The 26,100-nt window shown below is 37.6% G+C and overlaps 1 protein-coding gene and 1 pseudogene across 1 annotated transcript in view; one reads left to right on the top strand and one right to left on the bottom strand.

Moving 5' to 3' along the window:
• The window catches only part of RNF180 (ring finger protein 180), a 279,926-nt gene that overhangs the window by 168,453 nt on the left and 85,373 nt on the right, over window positions 1-26,100 (top strand). The gene's annotated exons all lie outside the window — the stretch shown is intronic.
• On the bottom strand, window positions 3,617-3,843 carry LOC103087852 (zinc finger protein 706 pseudogene; annotated as a pseudogene).

Below are 26,100 nucleotides of genomic sequence, written 5' to 3'. Positions count from 1 at the left end.
CAAATGACCAACCTTAGCTCTCAAGGAATATTTCCTACTCCTTATTGGAAAAGCTCTCATCTAGTCAGATTGACAGGTGCCTCATCCACAAACTCCATGATTTCCCAAAATTGTCTCCTTGTCTTAAATTTCCTCTCCGCTTTATCTCGCTGATTCCTATTTCTATTCTTCCCTCTAAGTTCTGGAATTAGGAAACGTAAATAAAACGTAATCCATGCCCACAAGGGTCTTATAAATGTAATAAAGGGAGACATATGTAGATAGTCAATATAGGTATTATGGAAGGTGTAAAAAGAGTAGAGTCATAAAGGAAGAGGTGGAATGTTTACAGAGGGTAGAGTAATAAAAGGACAATGATCAGGCCTCACAGAGGAAATGATAAGGTGCAAGATGGAACACTACAAGAAATGAGACAGGGGAAAGTGGGAGGAGGAGCAAGTCTACGGAGAGCAGGGAGGGGGCAGGCCAGCGGGGAAAAAAAAGAGAGAGAGAGAAAAATTGAAATATAAAAAGCAGATAGATCATCCTATTTATGTAAAATATGTGTGTATGTAGGTTAGAAAAAAGACTAAAAGATCAATATCTACTAACTTGGAGAGACATCCATGATATGTTGAGAAAAGTGACAGCAGAGTATTTATGTGCACATGTGCTTTTATATTTTGCATGAGCCAAGAGAAAGTATGAAAGGATTCACCACTGTTGACAGGGATGGTTGCATCTGGAAGGTAGGAAGTGGACAGAGATGGTTATTTTTCTTAAAAAGGCCAGTTTTAAGAGAAGAAATTGGCCAACAGCATTAAATGCTACAGAATTGTCGAGTACAATGAGGACTAAAAATAGGCTGCTGGATTTGGCAATTGGGTCATAGATAGATGACTTCTGGCTAGAGCAGTTTTATTTTAAGTAGGTAGTGGGAAATAATAAGCAAAAATTATATTCTTTTCTTTCCAGGAACTTGACTCTGAAGGGAATGAGAGAGGTGACTGTAGCTAGATGGAAACACAGCATCCAAGGAGATGTTTTTCTGTTGCTTTTAATAGGAGAGATTTGTACATGTGTATCTTTAAGGAAGAATATAACAAGAGAGAGGATAATCTTCATTTTGTTTTTTGGGTTTTGAGGGGATTTTTTAATTGATGTGTAATTGACATGTAACACTATTAGTTTCTAGTGTATAACATAATGATTATTTATATGTGTTGTGAAATGATCACCACAAGTCTGGTTAACATCTGTTACCATACACAGTTTTAAAAAAAGTTTTTTTTCTTATGATAAAGACTTTTAAGATCTAGTTTCTTAACAACTTTCCAACATGCAATACAGTATTATTAACTATAGTCATCATGCTGTACATTACATCCTCATGACTTAATTATTTTATAACTAGAAGTTTATATACCTTTTGACCACCCACGCATCTCCTACCTCTGACAGCTACCAATCTGTTCTTTGTATCTATGAGCTTGGTTTGTTGTTGTTGTTGTCGTTGTTGTTTAAATTTCATATACAATTATTGTCTTTCTTTGTCTGACTTATTTCATGCAGCATAATGCTCTCAAGGTTCATTCATGTTGTCACAAAGGGCAAGATTTCATTCTTTTTTATGTCTGAATAGTATTCCAGTATGTGTCTATGTGTGTGTGTGTATGTGTGTATAAATACCACAATTTCTTTATCCGTTCATCCATCATTGAACACTTAGGTTTTTTCCATACGCTATTGAAAATAATGCTGCAATGAACATAGGGGTGCACATATCTTCATGAAATAGTGTTTTTGTTTTCTTCAGACAAATACCCAGAAGTGGACTCTCTGGGTCATATTGTAGTCCTTATTTTTAATTTTTTTTTTTAACAAGAACATAAAGCTTTTATTCTGAATTAGTCAGTAAAACAAATGAAAAAAAATTAAACCAAAACTTGTGAAAGGTTTTTAAATGATTTATTACTAATATAAACATACATATGCTCAAAGCACTTTTAAAAACTTTTAAATTGTAATTTAACCAGAACCTCTGTTAATAACCACTGTAAGCAATTAAGCCAACTCTAATGTTCTGGTAACCAACATATTGGGAATTAACAAATAATAAATCTGAAACTGAAGAAATCAAATACGTGAAAAAAATGACTATTTTAAAGTAAGAGTATAAGAATAGGAGTTACTAAGAAATTATCACCACTGAAGCTTTTCCTTGGAAATATCTTATTTTAAACTTACAGTGAAGACAAACAAGGTGGGCAGAATATGTACAACTACAAAACAAATGCAGTGATGAGTTACAGCAGAAAGAGGGAATGCATTTTGTAATCCACAGGATCAGATTTGCAGCACTAAGCAATTACCAGTAAATATTTGAGTGTTCTTCCTATTCTATCAACTTTAAATTTAAACTGAGTTACAGCAGTTTCACTTGTATTAATAGTTGGCAAAAGCAAATTGGAAGAAGCCTATATTAGTCTTTTTTAACTGGGTAGGATTTACCTCATTCATTGGAATCAACCCACTTCCCATCCTTAGAGCCAAAAAAATGTGGATATTGGCCTATTTTAATGCTTTTCTAGTTCAGACGGAAGTCATACTGTACGCAGCCTTTGATTTTAGGAACCAGCACAAAGTAAAAATCAACTACTCACTGGGATTTAACCCAGTCACAAGCCATTCCAATCTTTCTGTTAATGCAAAATCCATTCATAAATTGGCCAAATTGTAATTAACTTCTAAAAACTCCTTCAAAAATTATGAGTTTCAATTTTAAATGAAAGAACTTGAACAATTTTCAAAGAATCAAGTATAATTTATAAAAGATAGATCTTTACCAGTTCACATATGTTCCATCATATTTTGTATTGAACAATAGGCTGATTACTTCATTGTGGCATATACTTCAGAACCTAATTTTTCACATGGGCTCCCTGACAATCCAACCACTTTAAGGAATTTATCAGTTATCTACAGGCCATACATGGCTGGCAGATATAGCCAGGTCACACAGCAAGTTTAAATATTCCAACCTCAATCACAAGAAACAATCAGAGGGGAAAATGACACATGATTGCGATATACTAAGGCAGCAGATAAGTCATTCTTCACCTAGGTCAGCAGCTTCCAATAAAATTGTGTGCACAAATTTAATGAATGAGTCTGCTCTAGTTTAACTATGAAAATGCCCCTGCATTAGAAAGGGAGATAAGAATTGTGCTTGCAATTCTAGCTGATGAATTCATTAGATTTTTATAAGGCAAATAATGTAGAAAGTTAGAACAGAATTTCTAGAACCATTTATCCTGTGATGTTGTAAAATCAAAGTACTACTTTATTAAATGAGTTATTTTATATAATATGAACATCAATATAATTACAATTGTAAAAAAAATTTTTTATAACAAGAATGGACTGATTTTCAGATTTCCAAATAGAGTCAACTGTACATTTGCACAGAATTGTCTTTGCATGAAGCCCAAAAGGGAGCAGCATAAAAATGAGTGTTTCTGTAGCCCCTTCATTTTTGCTGATCAACAGTTTGTTAGAAAAGCAGCTGCAGGTTTGTTACCTAAGGTCTGAGACAGGAGAAGAGTCAAAGGTGTCACAACTTCCCCTGTAAACAACTTTATGCCTGAACATCAGCTAATTCTGGAGGAAGTGGGGTCTTAGGATGCTTGCTCTCAAAGTGCTGCTTGAAGGTCTTAGTGTCTGGCATTTGTGTCTTACAGACAGTGCAGATATATATTAAGGCAGCTTTGGCAGCAGGCTTTTGGTCATGTCTTTGTTTCTTCTTTTGTCCATCTTTTTGGCATTTTTCTGCTGAGACTGAATCTTCTGCTGTCCACGAGCCATATCTGGGCTGGGACAGTCTTGCATCAGAGAAACGGTGTAGCACAAGAGAGCCAGGGGAGGTGGCAGAGGAAGAGTTATTTTTAATTTTTTGAGGAACCTCCATACTATTTTCCATAATTACTGCACCAATTTATATTCCCACCAATAGTGCACAGGGTATCCTCACTAACACTTGTTATTTGTTGTCTTTTGGATAATAGCCATTCTGACAGGTATAAGGTATAAGGTGATATATCTCATTGTGGTTTTGATTTGCATTTCCCTGATGATTAATGATGTTGAGCATCTTTTCATGTACCTGTTGTCCATCTGCATGTCTTCTTTGGAAAAATATCTATTCAGATCCTCTATCCATTTCTTAATTGGATTGTTTGGGGTTTTTTGCTATTGGGTTTTGTGAATTCTTTATATATTTTGGATATAATCCCCTTATCAGATATATGATTTGCAAATATTGTCTACCATTCAGTGGGTTGCCTTTTCATTTTGTTGATGATTTTCCTTGCAGTGCAGAAGATTTTTAGTTTGATGTATTAATTTTGTTTTTTATTTTTAAATTTAAAGGAGTGCTAATACATAGGAAAAAAACACTAGGAAGAGAAACATATATAGTCTTAGTGGGTGTTTTTTTTTTTTTTTTTTTTTTTTGGCAGTCCGCGGGCCTCTCACTGTTGTGGCCTCTCCAGTTGCGGAGCACAGGCTCTGGATGCGCAGGCTCAGCAGACGTGGCTCACGGGCCCAGCCGCTCCACAGCATGTGGGATCCTCCCAGACTGGGGCACAAACCTGCATCCCCTGCATCAGCAGGCGGACTCTCAACCACTCATCACCAGGGAAGCCCCTTAGTGATTATTTTTAAGAAACCAATTTGACCATCAATTTAATCAATGAAGACTTTGTGGAGAGGTGGGAAGATTTTCAAGTGAAAGACATATATCTGATTTGAAATTAGATACCAATTTTAGAAATGTTAAAATGTTGAGAAAAACCAAATCACAGTCAAAGACATATGTAGTCAGACTTTTGCTTTGCAATCCTACTTGATGTAAACATAGGTAATATAGATCATTGCTTGTCCCAGCTTTGCCCAGCTCAGCCTCACATTGCATCTGAACCAATCCTTCCTAAGCTTGTTACCTTATGAGGTACCAGAGGATGGGTCAAAACCTGTCTTGCTACCAAGTATAACCTGTGCCTTCTGTTGAGCTGGCCACCTTTAGACTTCCTGATTTCCACTACTGTTTCATCTTGGACTGGAGCTCTGATTTACATAATTCATGCCTTAATAACTTTGTAGCCATCTTTTGTCTCTTTCCTCTGGGTGTCAGACCCTTTCACCTTTCCCGTACCATATCTAGAGGCTTACATCAAACACAGAATTCTAGGGCTTCCCTGGTGGCGCAGTGGTTAAGAATCTGCCTGCCAATGCAGGGGGCGTGGGTTCAAGCCCTGGTCTGGGAAGATCTCACATGCCATGGAGCAACTAAGCCTGTGTGCCACAACTACTGAGCCTGTGCTCTAGAGCCCACGAGCCACAACTACTGGGCCTGCATGCCACAACTACTGAAGCCCATGTGCGTAGAGCCTGCACTCCGCAACAAGAGAAGCCACTGCAATGAGAAGCCCATGCACCGCAACGAAAAGTAGCCCCAGCTTACCGCAACTAGAGAAAGCCCGTGTGCAGCAAGGAAGACCCAATGCAGCCAAAGATAAATAAATAAAATTTTTAAAAAAAAAGCACAGAATTCCTGAAATGTCATAACTTTCATTACTGCCATGGAACCTTTGCTGCCCTGTTTTTCATACCTTGCTCTTTGAATATTGATACCAGCCCAGATTAAAGGCATTATTACCCTGGGTGCTGTGATTTGGATCACTAGCTACCCTCCTTTGGGGATGTTCAACAGTTGAAATCCTGTCCCACTTGCATCTCCAGCTGAGTAAAGGATTATACCCCACCTCACAGCCAGCCCCCAGGAAACAAAATAAAATTTAAGCATTGTTTTTATGAATAATATCCATGATATTTGTCTCAAACATTTAAAATGGTACAGAGGCTCTGGCTTCAGAGGTCAGATCCCAGGGAGAGGACTGAGGTTGGCTGCATGAACACAGCCTGAAGGGGGCTAGTGCACCACAGCTAGCCGGGAGGGAGTCTGGGAAAAAGTCGACCTGCCTAAGAGGCAAGAGACCATTGTTGCAGGGTGTGCGAGAAGAGGGGGTTCAGAGCACCACCTAAACGAGTTCCAGAGACAGGCATGAGCTGCGGCTATTAGCGTGGACACCAGAGACAGGCATGAAACGCTAAGTCTGCTGCTTCTGCAGCCACCAAGAAGCCTGTGTGCAAGCACAGGTCACTATCCATACCCCCACTTCTGGGAGCCTGTGCAGCCCACCACTGCCAGGGTCCCGTGATCCAGGGACAACTTCCCGGGGAGAACACATGGTGCACCTAAAGCTATTGCAACGTCACACCAGCCTCTGCCACTGCAGACTCGCCCCGCATTCCATACCCCTCCCTCTCCCCAGCCTCACTGAGCCAGAGCCCCCAAATCAGCTGCTCCTTTAACCCCATACCTCTGGTGACCTACACGCAGAGGCGGGGCCAAATCCAGAGCAGAACCAACCCCAGGAGCTGTGTGAACAAAGAAGAGAAAGGGAAATCTCTCCCAGCAGCCTCAGGAGCAGCGGGTTTAATCTCCATAATCAACTTGATGTACACTGCATCTGTGGAATACTTGAATAGACAACGAATCATCCCAAAATAGAGGTAATGGACCTTGGGAGCAATGATATATATATTGTTTTCCTTTTTCTCTTTTTCTGAGTGTGTATGTGTATGAGTCTTTGTGTGATTTTGTCCATATAGCTTTGCTTTTAGCATTTGTCCTAGGGTTCTGTCTGTCCGATTTTTTGTTGTTGTTGTTTTTTTGTTTTTAGTATAGTTTTTAGTGCTTGTTATCAGTGCTGGATTTGTTTTTTGGTGTGGTTGCTACATTTTTATTTTTAGTTTTTTTATTTTTAATAATTTTTTATTTTAATAAATTTTATTTTATTGTTGTCTTTCTTTCTTTCTTTCTCCCTTTTCTTCTGATCCCTGTGGCTGGCAGGGTCTTGGTGCTCTGGCCGGGTGTTAGGCCTGTGCCTCTGAGGTGGGAGAGCCAAGTGCGGGACATTGGCCCACCAGAGACTTGCCAGCTCCACGTAATATCAAACAGCAAAAACTCTCCCAGAGATCTCCATCTCAATGCTAAAACCCAGCTCCACTCAATAACCAGCAAGCTATAGTGCTGCACACCCTATGCCAAACAACTAGCAAGACAGGAACACAATCCCACCCATTAGCAGAGAGGCAGCCTAAAATCATAATAAGGTCAGAGACACCCCAAAACGCACCACTGGACACAGTCCTGCCCAACAGAAAGACAAGCTCCCGCCTCATCCACGAGAACACAGGCACTAGTACCCTCCACCAGGAGGCCTACACAACCCACTGAATGAACCTTAGCCACTGGGGGCAGACACCAAAAACAACGGGAAATACGAAGCTGCAACCTGCGAAAAGGAGACTCCAAACACAGTAAGTTAAGCAAACTGAGAAGACAGAGAAACACAGCAAATGAAGGAGCAAGGTAGAAACCCACCAGACCAAACAAATGATGAGGAAATACACAGTCTACCAGAAAAAGAATTCAGAATAATGATAATAAAGATGGTCCAAAATCTTGGAAATAAAATGGAGAAAACACAAGAAACGTTTAACAAGGACCTAGAAGAACTAAAGTGCAAACAAACAATGATGAGCAACACATTAAATGAAATTGAAAACTCTCTAGAAGGAATCAACAGCAGAATAACTGAGGCAAAAGAATGGATAAGGGACCTTGGAGATAAAATAGTGGAAATAACTACTACAGAGCAGAATAAAGAAAAAGGAATGAAAAGAATTAAGGTCAGGGGCTTCCCTGGTGGCGCAGTAGTTGAGAGTCTGCCTGCTGATGCAGGGGACACGGGTTCATGCCCTGGTCCGGGAAGATCCCACATGCCGCGGAGCGGCTGGGCCCGTGAGACATGGCCGCTGAGCCTGTGCTCCGCAACGGGAGAGGCCACAACAGTGAGAGGCCTGCGTACCACAAAAAAAAAAAAAAAAGAATTAAGGACGGTCTCAGAGACCTCTGGGACAACGTTAAACGCACCAAGTTTCGAATTATGAGGGTCCCAGAAGAAGAAGAGAAAAAGAAAGGGACTGAGAAAATATTTGAAGATATTAAAGTTGAAAACTTCCCTAATATGGGAAAGGAAATAGTTAATCAAGTCCAGAAAACGCAGAGAGTCCCATGCAGGATAAATCCAAGGAAAAAACATGCCAAGACACATATTAATCAAACTATCAAAAATTAAATACAAAGAAAAAATATTAAAAGCAGCAAGGGAAAAACAACAAATAACATACAAGGGAATCCCCATAAGGTTAACATCTGAAATTTTAGAAGAAACTGCAAGCCGGAAGGGAGTGGCAGGACATATTGAAAGTGATGAAAGTGAAAAACCTACATCAAGATTACTGTACCCAGCAAGGATCTCATTCAGATTCAATGGAGGAATTAAAACCTTTACAGAGAAAGCAAAAGCTAAGACAGTTCAGCACTACCAAATGAGCTTTACAGCAAATGCTAAAGGAAATTCTCTAGGCAGGAAACACAAGGGAAGGAAAACATCTACAATAAGAAACCCAAAACAAGTCACAAAATGGTAATAGGAACACACATATCAATAATTACCTTAAATGTAAATGGAATAAATACTCCAACCAAAAGACATAGACTGGCTGAATGGATACAAAAACAAGACCCATATATATGCTGTCTACAATAGACCCACTTCAGACATAGGGGCACATACATACTGAAAGTGAGGGGATGGAAAAAGATATTCCATGCAAAAGGAAACCAAAAGAAAGCTGGAGTGGCAATTCTCATATCAGACAAAACTGACTTTAAAATAAAGACTATTACAAGAGACAAAGAAGGACACTACATAATGATCAAGGGATCAATACAAGAAGAAGATATAACAATTGTCAATATTTATTCACCCAACATAGGAGCACCTCAATACATAAGGCAAATGCTAACAGCCATAAAAGGGAAATCGATAGTAACACAATCATAGTAGGGGACTTAAACACCCCACTTTCACCAATAGACACATCATCCAAAATGAAAATAATGAAACACAAGCTTTAAATGATACGTTAAACAAGATGGACTTAATTGATATTTATGGGACATTCCACCCAAAAGCAACAGAATACACTTTCTTCTCAAGTGCTCATGGAACATTCTCCAGGATAGATCAAGCCTTGGTAAATTTAGGAAATCAAGCCTCGGTAAATTTAAGAAAATTGAAATCATATCAAGTATCTTTTTGGACCACAACACTATGAGACTAGATATCAATTACAGGAAAAAAATTTGTAAAAAATACAAACACATGGAGACTAAACAGTACACTACTAATAACCAAGAGATCGCTGAAGAAATCAAAGAGGACATTGAAAACTACCTAGAAACAAATGACAGTGAACACACGACAACCCAAAATCTATGTGATGCAGCAAAAGCAGTTCTAAGAGGGAAATTTATAGCAATACAATCCTACCTCAAGAAACAAGTAACATCTCAAATAAAAAACCTAGCATTACACCAAAAGCAGTTAGAGAAATAAGAAGAAAAAAACCCGAAAGTGAGCAGGAGGAAATAAATCATAAAGATCAGATCAGAAATAAATGAAAAAGAAATGAAGGAAACAATAGCAAAGAACAATAAAACTAAAAGCTGTTTTTTTGGGAAGATGAACAAAATTGAAAAACCATTAACCAGACTCATAAAGAAAAAAAGGGAGAAGCCTCAAATCGATAGAATTAGAAATGAAAAAAGAGAAGTAACAACCGAAACTGCAGAAATACAAAGTATCATGAGAGATTACTACAAGCAGCTTTATGCCAATAAAATGGACAACCTGGAAGAAATGGACAAATTCGTAGAAAAACACAACCTTCTGAGACTGAACCAGGAACAAATAGAAAATATAAAGAGACCAGTCACAAGCACTGAAATTGAAATTGTGATTAAAAATCTTTCAAGAAACAAAAGCCCAGGACCAGATGGCTTCACAGGCAAATTCTATCAAACATTTAGAGAAGAGCTAACACTTACCCTTCTCAAACTCTTCCAAAATGTAGCAGAGGGAGGAACACTCCCAAACTCATTCTACAAGTCCACCATCACCCTGATACCAAACCAGACAAAGATGTCACAAAGAAAGAAAACTACAAGCCAATATCACTGATGAATATAGATGCAAAAATACTCAACAAAATACTAGCAAACAGAATCCAACAGAACATCAAAAGTATCATAAACCATGATCAAGTGGGGTTTATTCCAGGAATGCAAGGATTCTTCAATATATGCAAATCAGTCAGTGTGATAGACCATATTAACAAACTGAAGGAGGAAAAACATATGATCATCTCAATCAATGCAGAGAAAGCTTTTGACAAAATTCAACACCCATTTATGATAAAAACCCTGCAGAAAGTAGGCATAGAGGGAACTTTCCTCAACATAATAAAGGCCATATATGACAACCCCACAGCCAAAATTGTCCTCAATGGTGAAAAACTGAAAGCATTTCCACTAAGGTCAGGAACAAGACAAGATTGCCCACTCTCACCACTGTTATTCAACTTAGTTTTGGAAGTTTTAGCCACAGCAATCAGAGAAGAAAAACAAATAAAAGGAATCCAAATCAGAAAAGAAGAAGTAAAGTTGTCACTGTTTGCAGATGACATGATACTATACATAGAGAATCCTAAAGATGCTACCAGAAAACTACTAGAGCTAATCAATGAATTTGGTAAAGTAGCAGGATACAAAATTAATGCACAGAAATCTCTGGCATTCCTATATACTAATCATGAAAAATCTGAAAGTGAAATCAAGAAAACACTCCCATTTACGATTGCAACAAAAAGAATAAAATATCTAGGAATAAACCTACCTAAGGAGACAAAAGACCTGTATGCAGAAAATTATAAGACACTGATGAAAGAAATTAAAGATGATACAAATAGATGGAGAGATATACCATGTTCTTGCATTGGAAGTATCAACATTGTGAAAATGACTCTACTACCCAAAGCAATCTGCATATTCAGTGCAATCCCTATCAAACTACCAGTGGCATTTTTTACAGAACTAGAACAAAAAATTTCACAATTTGTATGGAAACACAAAAGACCCCCAATAGCCAAACCAATCTTGAGTAAGAAAAGCGGAGCTGGAGGAATCAGGCTCCCTGACCTCAGACTATACTACAAAGCTACAGTAATCAAGACAGTACAGTACCTGCACAAAAACAGAAATATAGACCAACAGAACAGGATAGAAAGCCCAGAGATAAACCCATGCACATATGGTCACCTTATCTTTGAAAAAGGAGGCAAGAATATACAGTGGAGAAAAGACAGCCTCGTCAATAAGTGGTGCTGGGAAAACTGGACAGGTACATGTAAAAGTATGAAATTAGAACACTCCCTAACACCATACACAAAAATAAACTCAAAATGGCTTAAAGACCTAAATGTAAGGCCAGACACTATCAAACTCTTAGAGGAAAACGTAGGCAGAACACTCTATGACATAAATTACAGCAAGATCCTTTTTGACCCACCTCCTAGAGACATAGAAATAAAAACAAAAATAAACAAATGGGACCTAATGAAACTTAAAAGCTTTTGCACAGCAAAGGAAACCATAAACAAGACGAAAAGACAACCCTCAGAATGGGAGAAAATATTTGCAAATGAAGCAACTGACAAAGGATTAATCTCCAAAATTTACAAGCAGCTCATGCATCTCAGTTTCAAAATAAATGAACAACCTAATCCAAAAATGGGCAGAACACCTAAATAGACATTTCTCCAAAGAAGATATACAGATTGCCAACAAACATATGAAAGAATGCTTAACATCATTAATCATTAGAGAAATGCAAATCAAAACTACAATGAGATATCATCTCACACTGGTCAGAGTGGCCATCATCAAAAATCTAGAAATAATAAATGCTGGAGAGGGTGTGGAGAAAAGGGAACCCTCTTGCACTGTTGGTGGGAATGTAAATTGATACAGCCACTATGGAGAACAGTATGGAGGTTCCTTAAAAAACTACAAATAGAACTATCATATCACCCAGCAATCCCACTCCTGGGCATATGCCCTGAGAAAACCGTAATTCAAAGAGTCATGTACCAAAATGTTCATTGCAGCTCTGTTTACAATAGCCAGGACATGGAAGCAACCCAAATGTCCATCAACAGATGAATGGATAAGGAAGATGTGGCACATATATACAATGGAATATTACTCAGCCATAAAAAGAAATGAAATTGAGCTATTTGTAGTGAGGTGGATGGACCTGGAGTCTGTCATACAGACTGAAGTAACTCAGAAAGAGAAAAACAAATACCTTATTCTAACACATATATATGGAACCTAAGACAAAAAGAAAAGGTCATGAAGAACCTAGGGGCAAGAATGGAATAAAGACACAGACCTACTCTAGAATGGACTTGAGGATATGGGGAGGGGGAAGGGTAAGCTGTGACAAAGTGAGAGAGTGGCATGGACATATATACACTACCAAACATAAAATAGAGTTAGTGGGAAGCAGCCGCATAGCACAGGGAGATCAGCTTGTTGCTTTGTGACCACCTAGCGGGGTGGGATAGGGAGGGTGGGAGGGAGGGAGACGCAAGAGGGAAGACATATGGGAACATATGTATATGTATAACTGATTCACTTTGTTATAAAGCAGAAACCATTCTAAAGCAATTATACTGCAATAAAGTTGTTTAAAAAAAAGACTCCATAAAGTGGGCAGAGGGAACGTACCTCAATATAATAAAAACTGTATATGATTAATTTATATTTTTTATTGCTGAGTAGTATTCCATCATATGAATGTACTAAAGTATGTTTATTTGTGCCTCCAGAAATCCTCTTAGCCTCACTTGTCTAGGCCTTTGGTCACTTGTTCTGGCCTAGCTACCACCTCACAGAACAATTCAGCTGGGCTCTGCCCAGCAACTGCTCTAGCAGGCAGATTAATAGTAATTGCCTCTTAGGGCTTCTTTATTACCACTGAGATGCAGTGAGATCCACCTGGTTCTAGTGTGTGTGTAACCTGGATGTGAGGAGGTGTTAATGCTCCCTAGGGAAAATGTTGGACCAATAGGAGGTGGGCACCAGCAGATAAATTCTTCTCTCTTTATCCCCCTACAGGCTATAACTCATACTACATGCATGTGGGCCGTAATAGTTCATAGACCCTTTCTGAAGACTGTACTTGATACCAATTAAATTTCTACTCATAAATTCATCTCCTTATGTTTGCTCTCCCTTTTTCCCTCTCTCTTTTTTTTTTTTTTTTTCACACCTCTGCCCTCCCTAATAAAACAGTGTCATATAAACTTTTGCCTCAGGATCTGCATCCTGGAGAACTCCAGCTAATGCATCCAAATGTAGACATTTAGGTTATTTTTAGTCATCTTCCTTGTGTTCACTTTTAGTGTTTCTCTAGGGTCCTACCAGTATGACAAGTATGTTTTTCTCCTTTACCAGTCTTAACATTCTCCAAGTTTACTCATATTTACTGAGCATCTTCTATATTCCAAGCACTCTCCTTAGTAATAGGAATATAATGGTTAAACATAATATTCATGATTCCTACTTGATGAGAAGTTTATATAGAAATGGTATGAGAGCTGTTGATTAGCCATTTCTACTAACTCTATTACCACACTTCCTTTGCTTTATTCTGCCAATAGCAGAAATATGCGTATTTTCAGAAACATGAATATTGGTGTATTTGTAAAATTCTTAGATTCAAAACCCTTTTTTCCTAATGTGGCCACAAGAAATATCAGACTACAGTGACAGGGACTTGAAAATGGACAGTAAACATCTTATAGGGAAGATCTGGAGAGCACTTAGTTTCACACAAAGTACAGTTTCTCAAGTAGGGCTACTGACATATCAGGATTGGCCTCCTGATACTCATCCCATATCATTTCTTCCACTGTTTTGTTCCTTAATTTAAAAAATAGACAATGGGTAGTGGAAAAAAGGTTTATAGTTCAAAATATGGTATCATTGAATATGGCTGTCATGGATATATTCTTAAAGATGCTTAATTTAATGTTAGTAGCTTTAGGTAGTTGAATGTTACAAATTTTGTTGACTTAAGGCTAAAATTCTGTCCAGGTGGTAAAAGAGAAGTTTTTAATCCAGGCAGTGGTCACGTTTTTTAAGATGTCTGTGAATCCCCTGATACTTATGCAAAATAACGTATGTAGAAAGTACATCAATTTTCCTGGGAGGGAGAGCCATAGCTTTCATAAGAATCTCAGAAGGACCCGGGGGGTGAAAAAAACAAGGGAAAGCATTAAAAATCAATGAGTTAAACATGCTACTGCATGTGTAATATCAATGTTGCAATGTTTTTGCAATCAGTGCTCTCCTGTCCCAGGCTTGTGGAGAAATATATAATTAGAGATGCTGCCACCCTCCCTCCAAGATCTATACTATCTGCTTGGCCACAGGAGGTAGCATCTTCTGTACTTCTCTTGAAATGGAGGTTTGACTACGTATGGGAAAGCTCTTTCTACAATTTATGGAATTCTTACATACCACCTGTTTGGTTTTTCAGTAAGAAAAGGGTGACTTTTCTAACTATATCTTGTAAACTTATACAAAGATAACCTATCTTTATACATGATGGCAAAATGTAGCCATATGTTATGAAGATAATAATATGTATAAAAAAGATATACATTAGAAGTACATTTCAGTCAATAACAACTTTGTTGAAGTAATAGTTCAAGAAATAATGAGAGATAATAGTTTGAAACAATTTAAAATAAAATGATAAATTTAAATAATTGTATTTATTACTCTCATCAGATGGTTCAGGCACATATATGTTATCTTTTAATATTTTGTACACTGGTTGAGATGACTTAGGTTCTTTTTTTAATTTGAACTTTATTTTATTTATTTTTTATACAGCAGGTTCTTATTAGTTATCTATTTTATACATATTAGTGTATACATGTCAATCCCAATCTCCCAATTCATCACACCACCATCCCCAGCCCCTCAACGTTCCCCCCTTGGTGTCCATACATTTGTTCTTTACGTCTGTGTCTCTATTTCTGCCTTGCAAACCAGTTCATCTGTACCATTTATCTAGATTCCACATATATACGTTAATATACAATATTCGTTTTTCTCTTTTTGACTTACTTCACTCTGTATAACAGTCTCTAGATGCATCCACATCTCTACAAATGACCCAATTTCGTTCCTTTTTATGGCTGAGTAATATTCCATTGTATGTATGTATCACATCTTCTTTATCCATTCGTCTGTCAATGGGTATTTAGGTTGCTTCCATGACCTGGCTATTGTACATAGTGCTGCAATGAACACTGGGGTGCATGTGTCTTTTTGAATTATGGTTTTCTCTGTGTATATGCCTAGTAGTGGTTTGCTGGGTCAAATGGTAATTCTATTTTTAGTTTTTTAAGGAACCTCCATACTGTTCTCCACAGTGGCTGGATCAATTTACATTCCTACCAACAGTGCAAGAGGGTACCCTTTTCTCCGCACCTTCTCCAACATTCGTTGTTTGTAGATTTTCTGATGATGCTCATTCTAACTGGTGTGAGGTGATACCTCACTGTAGTTTTGATTTACATTTCTCTAATAATTAGTGATGTTGAACAGCTTCTCATGTGCCTCTTGGCCATATATGTCTTCTTGAAGGAATGTCTAATTAGATCTTCTCCCCACTTTTCTATTGAGTTTGTTGTTTTTTTAATATTGAGCTGCATGAGCTGTTTATATATTTTGAAGATTAATCCTTTGTCCATTGGTTCGTTTGCAAAATATTTTCTCCCATTCTGAGGGTAGTCTTTTCGTCTTGTTTAAAGTTTCCTTTGCTGTCCAAAAGCTTTTAAGTTTCATTAGGTCCCACTTGTTTATTTCAGTTTTTATTTCCATTACTCTAGGAGGTGGGTCAAAAAATATCTTGCTGTGATTTATGTCATAGAGTGTTCTGCCTGTGTTTTCCTCTAAAAGTTTTACAGTGTCTGGCCTTACATTTAGTTCGTTAATCCATTTTGAGTTTATTTTTGTGTATGGTGTTAGGGAGTGTTCTAATTTCATACTTTTACATGCAGCTGCCCAGTTTTCCCAGCACCACTTATTGAAGAGGCTGTCTTTTCTCCACTGTATATTCTTGCCTCCTTTATCAAAGATAAGGTGACCATATGTGCGTGGGTTTATCTCTGGGCTTTCTATCCTGTTCCATTGATCTATATTTCTGTTTATGTGCCAGTACCATACTGTCTTGATTACTGTAGCTTTGTAGTATAGTCTGAAGTCAGATTCCTCCAGCTCCATTTTTCTTTCTCAAGATTCCTTTGGCTATTTGGGGTCTTTTGTGTTTCCATACAAATTGTGAAATTTTTTGTTCTAGTTCTGTGAAAAATGCCAGTGGTAGTTTGATAGGGATTGCATTGAATCTGTAGATTGCTTTGGGTAGTATAACCATTTTCACAATATTGATTCTTCCAATCCAAGAACATGGTATATCTCTCCATCTATTTGTATCATCTTTAATTTCTTTCATCAGTGTCATAATTTTCTGCATACAGGTCTTTTGTCTCCTTAGGTAGTTTTAGTCCTAGATATTTTACTTTTTTTGTTGCAATGGTAAATGGGAGTGTTTTCTTAATTTCACTTACAGATTTTTCATCATTAGTGTATAGGAATACAAGAGATTTCTGTGCATTAATTTTGTATCCTGCTACTTCACCAAATTCATTGATAAGCTCTGGTAGTTTTCTGGTAGCATCTTTAGGATTCTCTATATATAGTATCATGTCATCTGCAAAGAGTGACATCTTTCCTTCTTCTTTTGCATTTGGATTCCTTTTATTTCTTTTTCTTCTCTGACTGCTGTGGCTAAAACTTCCAAAACTATGTTCACTAATAGTGGTGAGAGTAGACAACCTTGTCTTGTTCCTGATCTTAGTGGAAATGGTTTCAGTTTTTCACCATTGAGACGATGTTGGCTGTGGGTTTGTCATATATGGCCTTTATTATGTTGAGGAAAGTTCTCTCTATGCCTACTTTCTGGAGGGTTTTTTTCATAAATGGGTGTTGAATTTTGTCAAAAGCTTTCCCTGCATCGATTGAGATGATCATACGTTTTTGTTTCCTTCAGTTTGTTCATATGGTGTATCCCATTGATTGATTTGCATATATTGAAGAATCCTTGCATTCCTGGAATAAACCCCACTTGATCATGGTTTATGATCCTTTTAATATGCTGTTGGATTCTGTTTTCTAGTATTTTGTTGAGGATTTTTGCATCTATCTTCATCAGGGATATTGGCCTGTAGTTTTCTTTCTTTGTGATATCTTTGTCTGGTTTTGGTATCAGGGTAATGGTGGCCTCGTAGAATGAGTTTGAGAGTGTTCCTCCCTATGCTACATTTTGGAAGAGTTTGAGAAGGATATGTATTAGCTCTTCTCTAAATGGTAGAATTCGCCCATGAAGCCATCTGGTCCTGGGCTTTCGTTTGTTGGAAGATTTTAAATCACAGTTTCAATTTCAGTGCTTGTGATTGCTCTGTTCATATTTTCTGTTGTTTCCTGGTTCAGTCTCGGAAGGTTTTGCTTTTCTGAGAATTTCTCCATTTCTTCCAGGTTGTCCATTTTATTGGCATAGAGTTGCTTGTAGTAGTAATTTTTCATAATCCTTTGTATTTCTACAGTGTCAGTTGTTACTTCTCCTTTTTCATTTTTAATTCTATTGATTTGAGTCCTCTCCCTTTTTTTCTTTATGAGTCTGGCTAATGGTTTGTCAATTTTGTTTATCTTCTCAAAGAACCAGCTTTTAGTTTTATTGATCTTTGCTATCATTTCCTTCATTTCTTTTTCATTTATTTCTGATCTGATCTTTATGATTTATTTCCTTCTGCTCACTTTGGGGTTTTTTTGTTCTTCTTCCTCTAATTGCTTTAGGAGTAAGGTTAGGTTGTTAATTTGAGATATTTCTTGTTTCCTAAGGTAGGATTGTATTGCTGTAAACTTCCCTCTTAGAACTGCTTTTGCTCCATCCCATAGATTTTGGGTATTGTGTTTTCATTGTCATTTGTTTCTAAGTAGTTTTTGATTTCTTCTTTGATTTCTTCAGTAATCTCTTGCTTAGTTAGTAGTGTATTGTTTAGCCTCCATGTGTTTGGATATTTTACAGAATTTTTCCTGTAATTGATATCCAGTCTCACAGCGCTGTTGTCAGAAAAGACAACTTACACGATTTCAATTTTCTTAAATTTACTAAGGCTTGATTTGTGACCCAAGATATGATCTGTCCTGGAGAATGTTCCATGAGCACTTGAGAAGAAAGTGTATTCTGGTTTTTTTGGATGGAATGTCCTACAAATATCAATTAAGTCTATCTTGTTTAATGTATCATTTAAAGCTTGTGTTTCATTATTTTCATTTTGGATGATGTGTCTGTTGGTGAAAGTGGGGTGTTTAAATCCCCTACTATGATTGTGTTACTGTCGATTTCCCCTCTTATGGCTGTTAGCATTTGCCTTATGTATTGAGGTGCTCCTATTTTGGATGCATAAATATTGACAATTGTTATATCTTCTTCTTGGATTGATCCCTTGATCATTAGGTAGTGTCCTTCTTTGTTTCTTGTAATAGTCTTTGTGTTGAAGTCTATTTTTTCTGATATGAGAATTGCCACTCCAGCTTTCTTTTAATTTCCCTTTGCATGGAATATCTTGTTCCATTCCGTCACTTTCAGTCTGTATGTGTCCCTGCATCTGAAGTGGGTCTCTTGTAGACAGCGTATATACGGATCTTGTTTTTGTATCCATTCAGCCAGTCTCTGTCTTTTGGTTGGCTCATTTAATCCATTTACATTTAAGGTAATTGTCGATATGTATGTTCCTATTCCCATTTTCTTAATTGTTTTGGGCTTGTTTTTGTAGGTCTTTTCCTTCTCTTGTGTTTCCTGCCAAGAGAAGTTCCTTTAGCATTTGTTGTAAAGCCGGTTTGGTGGTGCTGAATTCTCTTAGCTCTTGCTCCTCTGTAAAGGTTTTAATTTCTCCAGCAAATCTGAATGAGATCCTTCCTGGGCAGAGTAATGTTGGTTGTAGGTTTTTCCTTTTCATCACTTTCAGCATGTGCTGTCACTCCCTTCTGGCTTGCAGAGTTTCTGCTGAAAGATCAGCTGTTAACCTTATGGGGATTCCCTTGTATGTTATTTGTTGTTTTTCCCTTGCTGCTTTTAATATTTTTTCTTTGTATTTAATTTTTGATAGTTTTATTAATATGTGCCTTGGCATGTTTCTCCTTGGATTTATCCTGTATCGGACTCTCTGTGCTTCCTGGGCTTGATTACCTATTTCCTTTCCCATATTAGGGAAGTTTTCAACTTTAATATCTTCAAATATTTTCTCAGTCCCTTTCTTTTTCTCTTCTTCTTCTGGGACTCCTATAATTCAAATGTTGGTGTGTTTAATGTTGTCCCAGAGGTCTCTGAGACTGTCCTCAATTCTTTTCATTCTTTTTCCTTTATTCTGCTCTGCAGTAGTTATTTCCACTATTTTATCTTCCAGGTCACTTATCCATTCCTCTGCCTCAGTTATTCGGCTATTGATCCCTTCTAGAGAATTTTAATTTTTAGTTATTGTGTTGTTCATCATTGTTTGTTCACTCTTTAGTTCTTCTAGGTCCTTGTTAAACGTTCCTTGTATTTTCTCCATTCTATTTCCAAGATTTTGGATCATTTTTACTATCATTATTCTGAATTATTTTTCAGGTATACTGCCTATTTGCTCTTCATTTGTTTGGTGTGGTGGGATTTTACCTTGCTCCTTCATCTGCTGTGTGTTTCTCTGTCTTCTCATTTTGCTTATCTTACTGTGTTTGGGGTCTCCTTTTTGCAGGCTGTAGGTTCGTAGTTCCTGTTGTTTTTGGTGTCTGCCCCCAGTGGCTAAGGTTGTTTCAGTGGCTTGTGTAGGCTTCCTTGTGGAGGGGACTAGTGCCTGTGATCTGGTGGATGATGCTGGATCTTGTCTTTCTGGTGGGCAGGTCCACTTCTGGTTGTGTGTTTTGTGGTGTCTGTGACATTATTATTTTAAGCAGCCTCTCTGCTAATGGGTGGGGTTGTGTTCCTGTCTTGCTAGTTGTTTGGTATAGGGTGTCCAGCACTGTAGCTTGCTGGTTGTTGAGTGGAGCTGGGTCTTGGCGTTGAGATGGAGATCTGTGAGAGAGTTTCACCGTTTGATTTTACGTGGAGCTGGGGGGTCTCTGGTGGACCAATGTCCTGAACTTGGCTCTCCCACCCAGAGGCACAGCCCTGACGCCTGGCTGGAGCACCAAGAGCTTGTCCTCCACATGGCTCAGAATAAAAGGGAAAAAAAGAAGAAAGGAAAGGAAAGGAAAGGGGAGGGGAGGGGAGGGGAAGGGGAAGGAAGGAAAGAGAAAGAAAGGAAGAAAGAAGGAAAGAAAGGAAGAAAGAAAGAAAGAAAATAATAAAATAAAATAAAATAGTTATTAAAATAAAAAATAATTATTAAAAAATTTAAAAATAATAAAAAGAAAGAAGAGAGCAACCAAACCAAAAAACAAATCCACCAATGATATCAAGCGCTAAAAACTATCCTTAATAAAAGACAAAAAAAAACCGCACAGACAGAACCCTAGGACAAATGGTTAAAGCAAAGCTATACAGACAAAATCACACACAGAAGCATGCAGATACACACTCACAAAAATAGAAATAGGGAAAAATATATATATCGTTTCTCCCAAAGTCCACCTCCTCAATTTGGGGTGATTCGTTGTCTATTCAGGTATTCCACAGATGCAGGATGCATCAAGTTGATTGTAGAGATTTAATCTGCTGCTCCTGAGGCTGTTGGGAGAGATTTCCCTTTCTCTTCTTTGTTTGCACAGCTTCTGGGGTTCAGCTTTGGATTTGGCCCCGCCTCTGTGTGTAGGTCTCCTGAGGGCATCTGTTCTTCGCTCAGACAGGACGCGGTTAAAGGAGCAGCTGATTCGGGGGCTCTGGCTCACTCAGGCCGGGGGGCAGGGAGGGGTATGGAATGTGGGGAGAGCCTGCGGCAGGAGTGGCCAGGGTGATGTTGCACCAGCATGAGGCGTGCTGTGTGTTCTCCCTGGGGAAGTTGTCCCTGGATCACAGGACCCTGGCAGTGGTGGGCTGCACAGGCTTCTGGGAGGGGAGGTGTGGAGAGTGACCTGTGGTTGCACACAGGCTTCTTGGTGGCTGCACCAGCAGCCTTAGTGTCTCATGTCCGTCTCTGGTATCCGCGCTGATAGCTGCGGCTCGCGCTGGCCTCTGGAGCTACTTTAAGCGGCGCTCTTAATCCCCTCTCCTCGCGCGTCAGGAAACAGAGAAGCAAGAAAGAGTCTCTTGTTTCTTCGGCAGCTCCAGACTTTACCGGACTCCCTCCAGGCTAGCTATGGCGCAGTAGCTCCCTTCAGACTGTATTCACGTAGCCAACCCCAGTCCTCTCCCTGGGATCCCACCGAAGCCCGAGCCTTAGCTCCCAGCCCCTGCCCGCGCCAGTGGGTGAGCAGACAAGCCTCTCGAGCTGGTGAGTGCCGGTCTGTACCGATCCTCTGTGCGGGAATCTCTCCGCTTTGCCCTCCGCACCCCTGTTGCTGGCTCTCCTCCGTGGCTCCAAAACTTCCCCGCTCCGCCTCCCGCAGTCTCCACCCACGAAGGGGCTTCCTCGTGTGTGGAAACTTTTCCTCCTTCACAGCTCCCTCCCACTGGTGCAGGTCCCGTCCCTATTCTTTTGTCTCTGTTTTTTCTTTTTTCTTTTGCCCTACCCAGGTACGTGGGGAGTTTCTTGTCTTTTGGGAGGTCTGAGGTCTTCTGCCAGCTTTCAGTTGGTGTTCTGTAGGAGTCGTTCCACACGTAGATGTACTTCTGATGTATTTGTGGGGAGAAAGGTGATCTCCACTGCCTACTCTTCCACCATCTTGAATCTCCTCCCAAGTTGTGCACTTTAAAATGATGAATTTTAGGGTATGTGAATTATATGTCAAAAAAAGTCAGTAATAGGCAGAGAAGGTACACAGAGACACACTCAGAATAAAATGTAGATAAAGCAGATGAACAGTTACAGCCAAAGAAAGAAAGACAAAGGGAAGGACACATGCACATACACAAACACACATGCACATACACAAACACGCACACACACACAGACATCAGCATTGAGATTAAGAAAAATGTTTTCAATAGAGTAATAATTTCATCTTGTAGTCTTTAAGGACATGGTAACAAGCCTTTTAATGACATGATCATGTGTAAGCCACTAAGCATAAATAAAGATATAATGTCTGGATATTTTCCTTTTGGATCTAACCAATAACCTGTAATTTCCATTCTCTTGCCTTAAATAAACATGGCAGAAGACTCTCTAAATGAAGTGAAAACTTTCCAGAGTTACCAATATGTTAGAAATGTCATGCACAATATGACGAAACATTCTCTCTTTAATTTAAGTCAGGATAGTACTTTCTCTAGTGTACGTGATTATTAAGTTTAAATGTTTTGCAAAAAATGCATAGAATATACACTATCATTTATCATTTTTTAAAGGTCTAATAATTTACGCAGTACATATAGTATTTTTAAAATAACTGCTAGAACATCCTTGATTTTCAAAGCAAAAAAGAAATTTTCAGTTAGTGATAGTCAATAGAAAATATTGCAGACATTTTATTTCAGATGCCAGGAATGGGAGTGATGGGCAATATAATATATATAAAGCAAAAGTCATGTTTTTCCATAGAAAGTAGTGTATTTTAGAGTCACATATATGCTCTAAAGAGAGCCAAAATAGCAGAAATATATTCTTTCAAATTTGCTGAAGAAAAAGAAACGTTTCCATTCTAATTAATTGGTTTTAGTCTCCAAACCAGAGTAATTTGCAGGAATTTATAAATCCTAGCTTGAGCTTTTGCAATCATTTATTGTGAATATGGGTCATTTTCAGTTCTTTCAAGGTGAAGACTGTTCCTTAATGTTCCTCTTTATTTAGCTTGGTTATTTCATAAATTAAAGGATTATTATTTTAGTTTAATGTTCATATTTATTAGGAGAACAGATAATCTGTGTAGAGTTGCATTCCCCAGAGCAACTTTTAATGGGATAAATAGAGATACAGTTCTTCCAATTGCCATTATAGGGAAAATGACAGTATATCTTCTTTGGAATTTTCTGTTTTATAAATGTATATCAGTAGGAGGCAGTTTCATCACTACATAGAAGCTGTAATTAATTAAGTAGCATAGAGAATAAATGGCCTCTGAATAACTTTGTGTCTGATGGCCTGGACAATATTGAGAATTGCATTAGCCTGCAAACACCCAGAGTAGTGTGATCATGACTGGGGAAAAAATACTCTAAGCCAGCATTGGTGAACCACTCAGAGGCATGTAAAGTCTTCATTTAGTCCAGCGGTCCCCAACCATTTTGGCACCAGGGACCAGTTTTGTGGAAGACAGTTTTTCCACAGATGGGGGTGGGGTGGGGGGGATGGTTCAGTCAGTAATGCGAGCGATGGGGGGCACATGAAGCTCCGCTCGCTCACCCACTGCTCACCTCCTGCTGAGCGGCCCTGTTCCTAACAGGCTGTGGACCAGGGATCCCTGATTTAGTCTTTTCCTTCCCATGGGTATATGGTAGTTACAGGAATAAATCCTGGGAAGTTCCTAATAAAGCTTTTGAATTTCTCAACTCCAGAGTTCATTTGAGGCCCTATGAATTCTGTTTTTTCTTTACCACAAGCTGCATGGACTTAGTCTGATTCTTCTTTTGTAGCTACTGACTGAACACACACTCTAGATTGTGGGATATTATTGTGTATTTTTTTTTTAAGTAAAACGAGCGCTTAGATACTTTTGACATAGATTCCTAGACCTAACTCTGATCTAAATCTGTATTTGTCTTGCAAAGTGATGATGTAAAAAACAATTCAGAAATAGTAATTTTCAGTCTATCTAGAATGGCTTATTAATGAGATGTTCTGATTAGATGAATATTTATATTAAGCAACCCAATATGAATCACCAATTTTCAAATAATTAATGTAAAACTATAACTAAAATTGCGTTGAAGATTATTTAATCTTTCCTTGATACTATATAGGCCATCTCAGAGTCTAATAGTATTTCTTTTCATTTTAAATGAAGTTATTTATCATCTAATAGAATTATAAATATAAAGCTGATTTATAAAGTATCTATTGAAACTATGATATAGCTAGGTGTGGCTTTTTGAAATAAATGCTATATATTTTTCCTCCCCTTCCTTCCCTCTAAAATCTACAGTGTGCTAGCATATTTTTCTCCTACCTCTTTCATCTTTTATTTCTTTGGATCCTATATAGATGAGAACTTGTCATAATTTAGAACTGACATTGTATTTTCTCACTAAATTATCTTGCTTAGTATTATCATTGATGAGATTATTGACAAAACTGCCAATTCAATAAATACCTACATACTTTAATATAGTATATAATATATGCCTAGGGCCCAAATCACCTTTGCTTTCTATCTCCTAGTATATCTGTTCTGACACTTTCTGATCTTAAGATCCCTTTAAAATCTTAAAAATTGTTGAGAACCCCCAAAAGCTTTTGTGAATACCCATTATAAATATTTTCTATAATACACATTAAAACTGAGAAAAATTTAAAATATTTGTTTATTAATTCATATAAAGATAAACCATTGGTAAAATAACATAGTTTATGAAAAATAACTCTATTAAAAAATTTGAGAAGAATAGCATCATTTTACACCTTTGCAAATCTCTTTAACATTTGGCTTAATAGAAGACAGATGAATTCTCACATGTGCTCCTGCATGCAAACTGTTGCCATCTGTTTTTCTGGTTGAAGAATATTAAGAAAACCCAGCCAGATAGGTAGTCAGAAAAGGGAATAGTATTATAGTAGCTTTTCAAGATAATTTTGGGTAGTCATCTTTGATATTACACCAGAACTTCACAAGTGTTGATTATTAAAGACTAGTTATAATGTGGAATCTAACACTTGATATGAACTTAAAATACTCTGTTACATTAAAATCTGTTGGTCTGTCTTTGCACTTTGAGTGGTTCATTTACTCATGGATGATTTTATATTATCATGCATTAAACATTTGAAAACTAAGGTTAACTGAGTTATACAGCTCTTCTAAGTATTGACATATTTCATTATGCAATATTTTTAAATGTGTTAATATCACCACCAATCTCTTCAGAAAAGGCTGTAAGTATTGAGAAACTATAAGCAAATACAGGTTTTCCAAAATTCTGATTTTTTGCTTGAAAGCTCAAATTTCATCATTTTGATTGGCAACAAATACTGTCAGTTGTTTTTCTTGAACTGACAGATTTACTTTGTTCATTTTTTGTGAAAATGTCTGCCATGTAACCAAATCTGAATAATCATTTTGACAATTGTTCTTTTCTACATAAAAAATGGTATTTCATGGTAAAAGCAGCTAGGTCAGCTCACAACTCAAACAATAACAAAGGTGCTTTTCTCAAAATAACCATTATGCTTTGGTATGCAACAGAAATGCTTTGTAGGTACTTCCTGTTTTTGTCACATGTAATATTAAAAGGTACGTTTTCATTGGTGGAGATTTAATAAAAATTAGTATTTTTCTTGCTTCATCAAGGGCATTCTTAGTGGAAATTGGCTTTTTTTCCCTGAGTGGTGGAATATACACACATACATATACATTTATATAATAAAATTAGGTGTAAGTTTTAATTATACTTACCACTTCCTTGGAGACAATTTTTAGTGAAAGGGAAATATGATATTAATTTCAATGGATACTATTAAAGAAAACAGAATCATAGAAAAAGGTTTATTTTAAAAGAATACATATATATATAACAATGCTAGAAAATAAGAGAGCAATGCATCAGTGAACCAGCATCTCTTCAGAATTTCTAAAAGATAGAAAGCAATTGGGTTTGTATATCTTTAGAAAATGAAAATGAAAACAAATAAATTGTTTTGTTTTGTTTTTAAGTCCAA

This window comes from Lipotes vexillifer, unplaced genomic scaffold (assembly GCF_000442215.2).
Source record: "Lipotes vexillifer unplaced genomic scaffold, Lipotes_vexillifer_v1.1 scaffold563, whole genome shotgun sequence".
NCBI lineage: Eukaryota > Metazoa > Chordata > Mammalia > Artiodactyla > Lipotidae > Lipotes > Lipotes vexillifer.
This window is presented reverse-complemented; position numbering and strand designations above follow the sequence as displayed.